This window comes from Daphnia pulicaria, chromosome 10 (genome assembly GCF_021234035.1).
Source record: "Daphnia pulicaria isolate SC F1-1A chromosome 10, SC_F0-13Bv2, whole genome shotgun sequence".
Classification (NCBI taxonomy): Eukaryota; Metazoa; Arthropoda; class Branchiopoda; order Diplostraca; family Daphniidae; genus Daphnia; species Daphnia pulicaria.
In genome coordinates, this window is record NC_060922.1 from 6,863,448 (window position 1) to 6,875,712 (window position 12,265).

At 41.2% G+C, this 12,265-nt stretch overlaps 1 long non-coding RNA gene across 1 annotated transcript; it reads left to right on the forward strand.

Moving 5' to 3' along the window:
- Positions 1–8,274: 8,274 nt before the first annotated feature.
- LOC124314903 lies at positions 8,275–12,016 on the forward strand. Its single transcript, XR_006911307.1, has 10 exons — positions 8,275–8,289; positions 8,379–9,388; positions 9,456–9,595; positions 9,817–9,904; positions 10,087–10,171; positions 10,396–10,563; positions 10,622–10,763; positions 11,002–11,151; positions 11,387–11,474; positions 11,568–12,016. It is a non-coding gene; the product is annotated as an uncharacterized LOC124314903 (long non-coding RNA).
- Positions 12,017–12,265: the final 249 nt, after the last annotated feature.

A 12,265-nucleotide genomic window follows, 5' to 3' on the forward strand; every position in this document is an offset into this window, starting at 1 on the left:
ATGCCCCCCTCAGCCCCCCTCCATGGCTTATTACATAACCGGCCCTGCTTTTACGCAAGGCAGACGAGGCCTAATAGACTCTTGCAGACCCCTGGAAAAACACGTTATGCCGTTTAAGTTTTTGGAAAAGAGAGAAAGAAAGAAACCGCGAGACTTTAGAACTGAACAACTTTTCAAATAAAGAAGAGAAAAAAGAGATAAAAGGGGCGACCACCCTTGGCTATAAGAGACCACCACTTCTTTCTTATGGAAGCCACTCAACCCCTTGAGGAGCAGAGGCCTCCGAGCTCTTCTTTCTTTTCTTCTCTCTATTATTACGTAAAATGGGAGAAAAAATACCCCAAACAAAACATATCTATCTGTCTATCTCTATATCTATTTCCATTGCGCACTGAATCTATCCAAAACATGGCACAGTAGTAGGCCTCTATACGTAGATGGAGGGGTTCCCTATATTCCCATTTTCTTCTTCTTCTTCTTTTTAAAAATAGCGCGCACCCAGCAGACATCTGATGATCCTCTGAAGACTTGTGGGACGACGTGCTGGCGCCCCTTTTCCAACCAAAGTAATTGGCTAATCTCACAGTTGTTATCCGAGGACAATGGCCCGTGTAAAAAGGCAACTTTTGCCCATACAATGAAAAATCCCCAATACAGTCCCACTGGCCACTGTTCAGAGGGTGCAAAAGAGTGCCCATCTGCACATCACACGTCCACGTACTACAGTGGCCATTATTGTATTATTATTATAGACTGGCTAGTGTTCGGAGTAGTTCAGTCTCAGTCTTCTCATTGTCGTATGTAGTCCGAACTGTGGCTGGTCATTTCCCGCTGGGCTCCATCGGCCGTGTATGCCACTACTAAACACAGTAGGAACACAGTATGGAACACATACAATCTCAGCCACCAATGATAAAGGGCCCCGTAATAACAATCGACCCCCCTTTCTAAAAAAAAAAAATTAAATAAAGAAATGGCATTTTAAACGAGAGACAGTCGAAGATTGGGAGAATCAAATGGATATTATTGTACACAATAGCAGTCTGCGTTATGGCAGCCAATAGAAAAAGAGAAAGAGAAGAAGAAGAAGAAGGGGGAAAAAAGAAAGGAAAATCAGCCATCAGCATTTGGGGGCCCCCCACTGTTATGTGTTTGGCTGGAAATAAAGAGATAAGAAAACGATATCTACTAGTTACTCTAACACAGGGACCACGGCGAGACCCAGGACGACAACACACACACACCCAGCAGGGTGAAAAAACAACATGATAATACTGCGCGCATATACACGAGAATAGTTGATATAGAGAGATGGCGAAGCTAAGGGAAAAAAAGAAAAAAAAAAAAACAAGAAAGAAGTCGAGGAGAGTGACGTTGGCTTCATTGGGTTGTCACGGTGGGCTGATCACCAAACCGCACCTTGTGACATATCCAGCTGAGGGTTTTATTTTGTTAGGGCCCCCTGTCTCTGTCTCCTGCCCCCTCCTAGACTTGTGCTCCTGCTGTTGGCCAGCTCCTACTGCTTTCGCTCCTGAACCCCGCAGACCAGTCACAAACAATTGGCAAAAAAAAATGTCTTTCTTGTATATTATTATAAGAGCTATAGATTCTTCGTAGAACTGATTTATACAAATACAAAATGCATATGGCTGGGGTGTAGCAACCTCCCCCCGGCCGTCGATGCCACCCAAGTGTCTCTACCAGGGCTACACTCTCTCCATCTCCATCTATCTGTTATTATTATGCAAGAGACTATACAGCACAATGTAGTATACTGCGTTAGGTACCACCTAAAGGTAGTCTATACGTCCGCGTAATCTTTTCTTTCTTTTTGTGTGTGTGTGTGGCGATGTACGATCGTTTTCCCCCGTCAGTTTAAAGCGATAATATATTCAGACGTGCATGTATATATGCTACGTACTAGACGTACGATTGGTTGATGATGACTATCACTTGACGCCCATTAGCATTTCGTGTCTGTCATATTTTCTTTTGATCGTTTTTCGAGACCTTTTTTCTTTCACTTTATTTTCGGGGCTTATCGCGGACACTTTGAACCTTCATCGTCGGCTGCTCGTTCGTCATCTTGAGTCAACTCGTCTTGTACCTCGTATCTTATTATTATACCTACCATTTTATTTTAACATTTTTTTTTTCTTTACTGAGCACACAGAGAGAGAAAGAAAATGAAGTGCATCAACTGTTTTTTTTTCTTTCTTATTCAACTGGATAAGTCTGGTGATGGTCGTTCCAAGTCCTTATTCGATTTATTTGTTGCGCACAATTTTCTTTCAAAATAAATAAATCGAATCTTTTGATTTTTAAGACTTGCCAACTCTTCGACGGTGTCGTCTGTGGCTCGTATATTCTTTCTCTTTCAATGATTTGATATCGACTCTGCGTGGTTGTTATTCAAACGACTTGACGTTTTATTTTCCAACCGTTTGATTATTTGCTGCTGCTGCTGCCATATAATCCGCCGCGGGAACCAAACGCCAAGGAAATAAAATAAAATATTAAACAGCTCAAAAAGAATAGCTGAGAAATATTATTTTCTTTTTTTGGCCAAAGATTTATCGAAATGTTTAAAATATTTTGGTGGCTGGATACAATAAGGCGAAACTGTCATTGTCATGGTATAGTGATAGGCGAAGCGCAGCACAAGGGAAGCGTTCGACTCTCTCGGGGGTTGCCACACAACAAATCACCGGGGCTCGCACATACACGCACAGCTGGGCCGATCAACCCATAAGCTATTCATGATGCCGTGGAATGTCGCCTGCAATCTCGGTAGCAATCAGCCTCATGCAGTCACCAGTGAGTGTCCCAGCCTCAGCCTCTCTCTACTCACTCTGCGCTGGACACCCAAAAAAGAAAGAAAGAAAGGACAGAATGAGATGGGGGGCTGTGTGCTGTGTATCAACCTCGTCGTCTGTATATAGGCGCTGCTTGGGCTCAACACAGGACAAACACGCACTCACATGTGTCGAGTCACCACCCCCAACAACGCGCGAGGTTATCGGTATCGAACTTGGCCATCAAATAACAAATTGCCGGGGCACCAGCAGTCGGTCCGGCACTGCTGCTCTCCCGGCAGGATCCCTCCATGAAAAGAAGAAGAAAAAAGGCCCAGCGAAAAAACTCGGATTGTCACACGATGGCAAAGGTGTATAATATAATCATATATATACTGGCGCTGTATGGGAATAGGAGGCTGGCCTCTATACACACACACACGTAGACGAAGGAAAAATGTTCGAGTGTGATGGGTGAATGGCCGGTGAGCGCGGACCACCACCCAAAATATCAGCAGCAACAGCAGCAACAGTCGGCCCGGGAGGTCAGGAATGAAAACGCCCCCACAGCAATCGTCTCTCTCACTTTTTTCCCCTTTTTTTCTTATGGCCCAGGAACTCATTAGCATATGCAGCAGCAGCAGCAGCAGCAGCTGCTGTTGTATCCGTTTAGATGCTGGGAGACCCCCGGGTCAGAGGTTAGATCAGCAGGAGGAGCTCCTTTTATTTTTTTTCTTCCGTTATTTTCTGGAAATTCTTTTCTAATTTATTTTATTTCGATATTGAGATGGATACAATAATACAGCGGACATGTGTACATATTTTCTCCCCTTCTTTGACCACAGCTAACCCTCATGGACTTGGTACGACCACACGTTGATGTATACACGTATCTACCTACCCCCTCCCGATGACCATTTTCCAAAAAGTGTGACAAGTCAGCCGGAGTTCGAACGGCCCAGCGGGCGGCTTATTTTTTCCTCTTCTTCTTTCTTTATAGACGGCCCTTTATGCCTTGACTGGGCTGACTCTTCTTTGCGCACCATCAGCCGGAGAATACAAGACGAAGAATCTAGGACCCGGCAATGATGAAACTGGCTGATTGTGGGCCGATGCGACGTTGTTTGTCCCGAGAACAAATAGCAAAAAAAAAAAATTAAAATAAAAAAAATATTTAAAAAAAGGGAATGTCAATGCGACACGCGATGACGATAGTGCCGCCGACCTGCCCTCCCCCCCCCCCCCTTATCGTTCATCATCGTGACGTCGTGCTATTATGATTACACACGTACGAAAACCATCGACTCTTCCCACGACAATAGGCAACGACACACAACAAATGTATAGACACACAGAGAGAGAGAGAGAAAGAAAAGGGCATTCACTTTCATCGGAGCAAAGAAAACAGGATGCGTTACGCCACGCTTTTCAACTGATTCTATTAAGCGAGAGAATCCAGCGCCATCGCCATCTTTTGTTTTCTTCTTATTACATTCAATTACGGATGGATATATATACGTCTTGTACGCATCTCTAACGCAGCAAAGAGCTTTTGTTTCTATTTATTTATTTGCCGCTCTCCGTTTTCTTTATCTCTCGTTGGCCTTATTTTCTTTTTTAATTACTCGAGGAGTAAGTCGAGCTGTGCTGTAACAACTTCCGGCTTGGGTTTGCGGGCCGTAACGGCTGAATGCGAGGGAAAAAGGCAGCAGCTCTTGATGTGACGAGCGTCATCAACATTAGCAACAGCTCCTATTTTTTATTTGTTGTGCTATGTCTAGAATTAACTGCCCGGGCTTTGCTCTCCTTTTGTTTTGTTTTTTGGTGTTGGTTATAAGTTGGATGTTGCACTCTCTATATATCCTGTGTGTGTGTGTATCTATACTCGGCTGAGCTGGTTCCATGTCGGTCGGGCCAGATCACAGGCAGTCAACGGAGGCTACGCTTTAACAAGTTACACGCTCTTTTCTCTCTCTCTCCATCTCCGCTTTTTCCCTCGCCATTATAAATTCGAGTTTCTTTTTTGTTTTGGTTCCTGTCGAGTTAGAGCGACCGGGCGGGGAGGGGGGGATGGGATGGGAGATATTTAGACGTGCCGGACACGCCCCCGAGATCCACACTCTCAATGGTTTACGTCGATATAGTATACTGTCTATTATATTATAAGGTGCAGTGTGTATGTTGTTGTTGTTCTCCTTCCTGTTGGGTGCGAGAGACTAAACACACATAAAACACTGTCAAATGAAATTTCAGTCGGGCTGACAGGCCAATCCGCCGTATTTCATTCGTTGATAACACGCCGCCCCCCCTCCTCTACACGCCTCCACCTCCGCCGCCGCTATTTTATCCAGCAGCTCCTTATAGTTTTGGTCTCTCGTTGCGCACTGTATTTTTTAAACGTATGTTATTGCGCGTGCGGAAGGTCGCACCGTCGTCCGTTTAGTGACAGAAAACGATGGAGGCAAAACTTCCAATCAACTTTTTTTTGTCTGGGGGGGGGGGGGGGGGGGGGTCTGATGGCTGGTCGGGAATGGTTGTAAGTTAGACGCTAAGTAAACATTTCCCTGGGAAAAAAACAAAACAAAACAAAAATGTCTTTAACCGCGTTATATTGAATTACTTACAAATTTATTGACTCTTTTTTCTTTTCTTTTTTAAATAAATAAAACGCCCGTTTTCGGGCTCGCCCCTTTTATTTTCGTGCTTCCATTGTCTCCTCTTCCGTCTCCCTTCATATTGTGGCTGATATCGCCGTCGACGTTCGATTTAAAGTTTGGAAATATTCCCTGGAATTTTCCTCGTCGTCTCGCTGATTCGATCAACAGAAATCGAGGACGACAACACTCAGCCTTTTTTCGTGTGCCACATTTTATCAAAAGTTGAATCTTCTCGGAGAAAGAAAAAAAGGGGAGGAATAAATTGGATAAATGTATTGGGTAGGAAACGGATATCTGACCATCTTTCTTCTCTTTGGTTTCGTGAACAGGCCTTTTTGATTGTATTATTACACGGATTATGTTGGCAGCATAAAGATAAATTGGTCTCATCATACCAGCCAAATATTTTATCCTGTGGTGTAAACTGGGGTAAAGTAATGATCGAACAAGAATGGAATTCTACTCGCGATTAAGCACAACTGCACAATGCTAATTCTCGGTTTACGGTTTTATGTGTACATTTGTTTGTTTTATCTCGAATTTTTCAGATTTTTGTTTGAAAAACGTCTCAAATTTTATACTGGCGCACTTTTTTAAAAAAATATATGGGATGTAACTTAGGAAAGAAATAATAGTCCCACAATTCAACCGTAGTTTTAGTAAGGGACTTAACATTAATACCTGCGTAAAACACTCAACCATAAATTCGAATGAGTGGATTGTTAATGAATCACTTTTGACAGATTGCCGGTCTCTCTCTCCCCCCTCCTTTCCGTCCCTCACAGACTGGCAGCAGAAACAAATCGATGAACAGCTACGCGCTACTAATCGTCTAATTTCAAATTCTAGACCGTATAGAGACAGCGCAGCAAAGTGTATAGACGCTCTTGTAAAGCTCTGGTGCTGCTGCTGTGCGCATAACGGGTCGAGTAGGTAGAGGGGGGCGCGGAAATTCCGGTGCGTATAAACAACTCAAAGTGCATCGGCGCAGCATTTGCTGACTGCCTTCGCGAGAGGCCAAACCTAAAAACACAAAACGCGTTAGATCAACCCGCGTCAGACATTGGTGCGAGTCACACCGCGGCGACTTGACGTCTATGCACACACGTCGACTGTGGTTCGCTGGAAGCTTTTTTTTACGAGCCGAAATGTCGGTCACACTCATCAGTCGGGATTGTATAGTATATTATCAAACACATATTAAATAGACGGGGTTTACAGCAGCAGCAGTCTCTAGACGCATGTAGCGCAACGTCTAATGTCAAAATGTGGCGGGTGGGTGAACGAGCCAACCGTTGGTTTGAGTTGCGCGCTTGAATGCTCTCCTCTCTCTTGTAATATTTGGGCTGGTCGGCCGGCCGCCGCGCGTCCCTCTTTTCACACCGCCCAGCCTTTCGGTGGCGCGCCGGTGGCAGCGGGGGCGGCGGTGAAAGTTCAACACCGTTCAACCCACCACCGCCACCGCCGCACACACATAACCAGGCAGACACGCACACCGCAATTTGAGTCCGTACTTCCGCAATCAAAAGATTCACTTAAACACTTGGCACGACAGTAGTACGCACATATAAACAACGAGTTCAGGCTTCTATATTTTGATTGTCTGCAGCTGTTTGATGTCTCATAATAAATGTACAGTGCCTTCTTTATTGACCTACTCGAATGAGTTACACAAAAGATTTCATTTCCGTAAGTTTTTTTTATGTCAATCCAAAATTCCTAATAAGAGACTCGGCGACGTTTCATAGTTCTTCGTAATTTTGGAATGACTTTAGTTTCACTAAGGCGAAATAATTGTTTGATTTAACATTCTTGTGTTTAGTTCTGTCTATTGATTGTTTGTTATAGCTGTTGATCGTATACACACATATAGTACAAACTTGTATTATTATGGTATACACAGCGTGCACCGTTGTGCGTTACATCGAACGTGAAATCCGACGAGAAGTCCGAGAAAGGAAGTTGCGTGAAATGACGAGGTCGTACTATATTTATGGGTGGAGAGAACGACGGGGCTTGCTGCTGCATGGGGAGCAACGCTTTTGAAACTTGTCATAACTTTTGGTCTAAACCACACGACTTTCATTTGCATATCGAGTTTAAGGAGTTTGAACGTGGTAAATGTCATGCCACGGTCGGCAGACTGCCAAACGGCAAACAAGTGCACCATGACGACCAGCACTACAGCACTACCCACTGCCTCCAACTAACCAATACAAATATACAATTTCTTGGATTTGGATAATGCGACGAGCCGACGAGGTCCTCGCTCTTTCACCAATCCCAACAACTCCGAAACGAGATTGGTATCGTTGCCGGTCTCTATCTCCGGCCTCTGCCCGTAACATGAACTTGCATGTACCTGTTTTATTATTCACGTAACCCTGGATAAGAAAAAGATCAGCCTTTCGTAAGTTTTTTCAGCTTTTTAAATTAGTCTCAGTAACATCAACTCCACGCCATCTATCAACAAAGATTTACATCATCACCTGTGCGATAGCGAAATACAGATACCCGAAGAGCTGCATATCGTTTTTATCAAAATCAAACAAAATAGTATATGGCGTTCAATAACCCGCTAAAGGCCGTAATAAGAAGAGTTTAATAAGAAATCAAGAAAAACTAAAAACCTCGACAAATCAACAGTTATTCAGAATAAAAAATCGTTATTGTGATAATTAAGACGGATAAGTATACAATATAGAAGTGTGCTGGGAGTATTTAGGAGTATCACCACGGAGGCAAGAGAAAAACTCGAGCTGGAATTAAAAACGGCAATCGTTTGGGGTTATCCCGCTATCAAATTATTCCTTCAAAGTGCCAAAAAATTGAGAGAGGTGATGAAATGGAGTGATGACATGTCAACGGCGGACGGCGAATAACCCGACACATTTTGCATGACTATATGTATATTTACACCATGCAGGGGTTGACACAAATATGACATTTGCTGGTAAGGCACGTAATGGAGCGGTGACCACATAAGAGGATTCGTTGTACAAGAAGTATGTCAAGGAGCGAGAACGGAAACATTTAACCAAAACCCAAATATTCCTCCCCAAGTTCCTTCCTTTACATGTTAAGTGCTAAAAAAAAAGGGAAACAACCACAAAGTTGGCAACGTTTTCCACCATTATATCCTTTCCCCCTTTCTATTGAACTTTGACTTTATCGGACTTTAAGTTCACACATAGTGAGACCCCTCGGCCGTAGCAGTTTAAACCTTTTTAAAATACAGAATGGATTGAAGGCAACTGCATTTGATGCCTTTTCCTCCTTTTTCATTTGCACTGATTATTATTAAATTATTCATTTTTTTTTTTTAGCGGATAAAAAGTTAGGAAGATCGTGTTCAATATCCTTTGACTCGCCAACTGGTAGAGTCGTTCTATAGGCACACGGACCGCTGAACGAATGGAGATGGTAAATATGCGCCATTAACTTGCTGTTCTCACTGATGTTCAATCGAGGGAAATAAAAGAAAAAGTGGAAGCAGATGATAACCGGACTGATTCCGATCAATTGAGAATTTTCTCAAATGACGACAAAAATATGTGCTACCCCACCCACATCCTACTGGGAGTGACCAGTCCTATTTGTCTTTTATCTCAGAAATGTACTCCGAATAGTTACCAAAAGGGTTTTTCTAAACATTTTTTTTTCTCTTTCCGTTTCCACTAGGATTGCTTTAGTTGTCGGTCGTCTCGCTAGATGGCACAATCGAAAAGGTTATTTGTACGCCGCTAGGTGGCTAAAAGTGTGTCCAACTCCAACACATGTCCAACAGGTGGCGCGAATCGATAAACACTAACATTCATTCACAGTATTCAGCCATTTTTGTTGTGTTGGGTTTCCAACTTTCCTAGTGAAATTTTGTTGCTATACAATACAATACAATTTAATTTCTCGACATTTCGCGTCATTAACATTAAAAAGGTTTAAAATCTACTTTTGATTTCTTAAGTTTACTTAGTTATTTTTAATTTCTTGTCTAAACTTACAGGTTTTCTAGCCTATAATTTCCATTTGCATTTGGTCAATTGATTTGATCGGGCGAGTCTTGAAACCTTTGTAAAATTTCCCGAAATGTCGTGCCTGTACCAGTTGTCGTGTTACCTCCTGCAGAAACACTTTACATGGAAAGTAATTATGTTGAATTGTTGATGAACTTTCCTACTATTATGCTATTGATTTAGTTCTATCAAAGAGATTCTTTTGCTTGACTATTGTAGAACTTTACATGAAGTCTATGGTGGACTGTGGAGATGTTGTTTAACAAGAATTCACTTCTTTGCATTGAACTAAATTTAAATAGAATTTTTGGGAACTTTACTAACTGTAAATTCATATTCTTTAATTTTCAGGTATATTGAAGTCATTTTGAGACACTACATAGTTTTGGTTACTCCCAGTATGTCCAATGTGTAGCATGACTAGCATCACATTGATTGTGTATGTGAACACCTTCTATTCCTTAATAGTTTTTTTTAATTTATAAGTAGTTTAATAAGCAAGATGAAATCTGAGCTTCCTTGCTGTTATGATTTTGTTGGAGACTGGAACCAGCCTCCAACAAAAGGATAGCTGAATGAAAGTCTAATTGAGTCTGGGGCTGTTGTCACTTTGTCCAACAGAGTCCTGGAAGAACTGCTACTTTGCATCACCACAGTTTAAAACATTTCAGCGACAGAGTTCCACTACAGCATATCCTTTACAGATGTAAGCTAACTACATGTGATATGAATTTACCGATACAGGTTGTAGATTGGCTCTAGTACTGCTACTCATTCACCTTAGGGGTCTTAGGGATTAAAAATTCGGAAATTTTTCCGCAATTATGTAAAGATTTGCTAAATTTATTTTAAAGTAGTTTTGAAAAAAAAAATTTCCTTCCATTCCGTCCAGTCTTCCGAGTGCCTAAGGAATATATTGGATATCACTAGGTGGCTGAAATTATGTCTGCTAGATGGCGCGAGTGTCTTCGTTACTCAAGACGAAATTCCGCCATTTCTTAAAACACTGATTGGAAACCACATGTTGAAAACGTATCGTTGGATTGGATACTTAATACGGCGTACTTTTCTTTCTTGACATTTTTATTCGTAATAATGGTATTTTCTCTTAAGATTCTTGGATGTGACTGTGATAATTATTTTTGTATGAATTTAGGTATCTATCTGGTAACAGCCTATAATTTCTACATGGCAATTTCATCTGATCATGTGGCCTGAGCAGCTGAACAAATTTGCCAAAATGTCTCTTTTTCCTGTACCAGCTTCACGTTTGTCAGAAACACTTCAGAACAATTCAGGTAAATATAATGCTCAACTTTCTAACTGTGAGACTACAGATTTAGTTAGTGCCTATCTCTTCAACCTATTTCAGTTGTGGAAATTGAACCTTTGAAAAGCTTGCTAACTGTACATTCCTTTGCAACATTTATTCTGAAGGATTTTGTAGTTTAACTCAACTTCGATCAAAATGTTTTTTTTTTTCATTTGAGAAATTGTTGCTTGATAGTAATTGAGTTGTTTGTTTTTTTTAAATAGGATTAACACCCTGGTATCTGGTAACAGCCTATAATTTCTACATGGCAATTTCATCTGATCATGTGGCCTGAGCAGCTGAACATTTTGCCAAAATGTCTCTTTTTCCTGTACCAGCTTCACGTTTGTCAGAAACACTTCAGAACAATTTGGGTAAATATAATGTAAAACTTTCTAACTGTGAGACTACAGATTTAGTTAGTGCCTATCTCTTCAACCTACTTCAATTGTGGAAATTGAACCTTTGAAAAGCTTGCCAACTGTACATTCCTTTGCAACATTTATTCTGAAGGATTTTGTAGTTCAACTTAACTTTGTTCAAATTGTTTTGTCATTTGAGAATTGTTCCTTGAAAGTAATGGAGTTGTTTGTTTTGTTTTTTAGATAGGATTAACACCCTGGTGGAGTTTGAGCTTCTTTGTTGCTGCCCAACTTACACATGGATTTGACGTAGCCAGCTGAGGGCTTTAATTCTTGTATATAACATTAAGTGACATTTATTCGTCTTTTAATTGACAGCATTTCCATTGATACTGAAGATTATTTAATTCATTTCATTTTGGTTATAGGTTGATCATGTATGTTCGTGTAGTTGCTGTCCGATGTGGCACGTTGTTGCAGCCTATGCTGGTGAAAGATCTTTCTATATCAAGTTCAATTGGCCGTTCCTTGGTGATGTTGTGTTACCGAAGTTGCATCATATTTTGTTAAATTGTCATCGCGACTATTGCAGTTTATAAGTTCAGGAGCAACAAAAAAAATTTGGGATGTTTATATCAACAAATAATAAACATGTTTCCGGGATTGGGAAAGGAAAGTAGAGGATGTTGGAGGGGGGGAGGGAGGATATTTCAAGTTTGGATAAAAATTCAGTTAATCTATAACCCTACAAATGTTGCCCTACCAATTAATCTCCAAACCCCACAAACATATACCTTCCAATGCTTCAAATCCTGAAAACATACACCTACTAACCCTTAAATTTATACCTTTAACCCTAAAAACCAATGTTATCACATGTAATATCTATAATATCAAAAAAAAATATTGCAAGAACTGATTTTTTATTTTCTTTTTAATATGTTCAAAATATTCTATAAACACAGCGTCCGGTGCAAGACGTTTTTTTCTGTACGAGTTAAACGCAACCCGCCACTATCGCTGCGGCAATGAGACAAAAAGCGATGGTTTAGTTTTGCGGAAATCTGCGTCAGTCAAGTTACAAGTTTTTCAAACTCATAGACTTCTGGCGAATTTTGCATCTAGT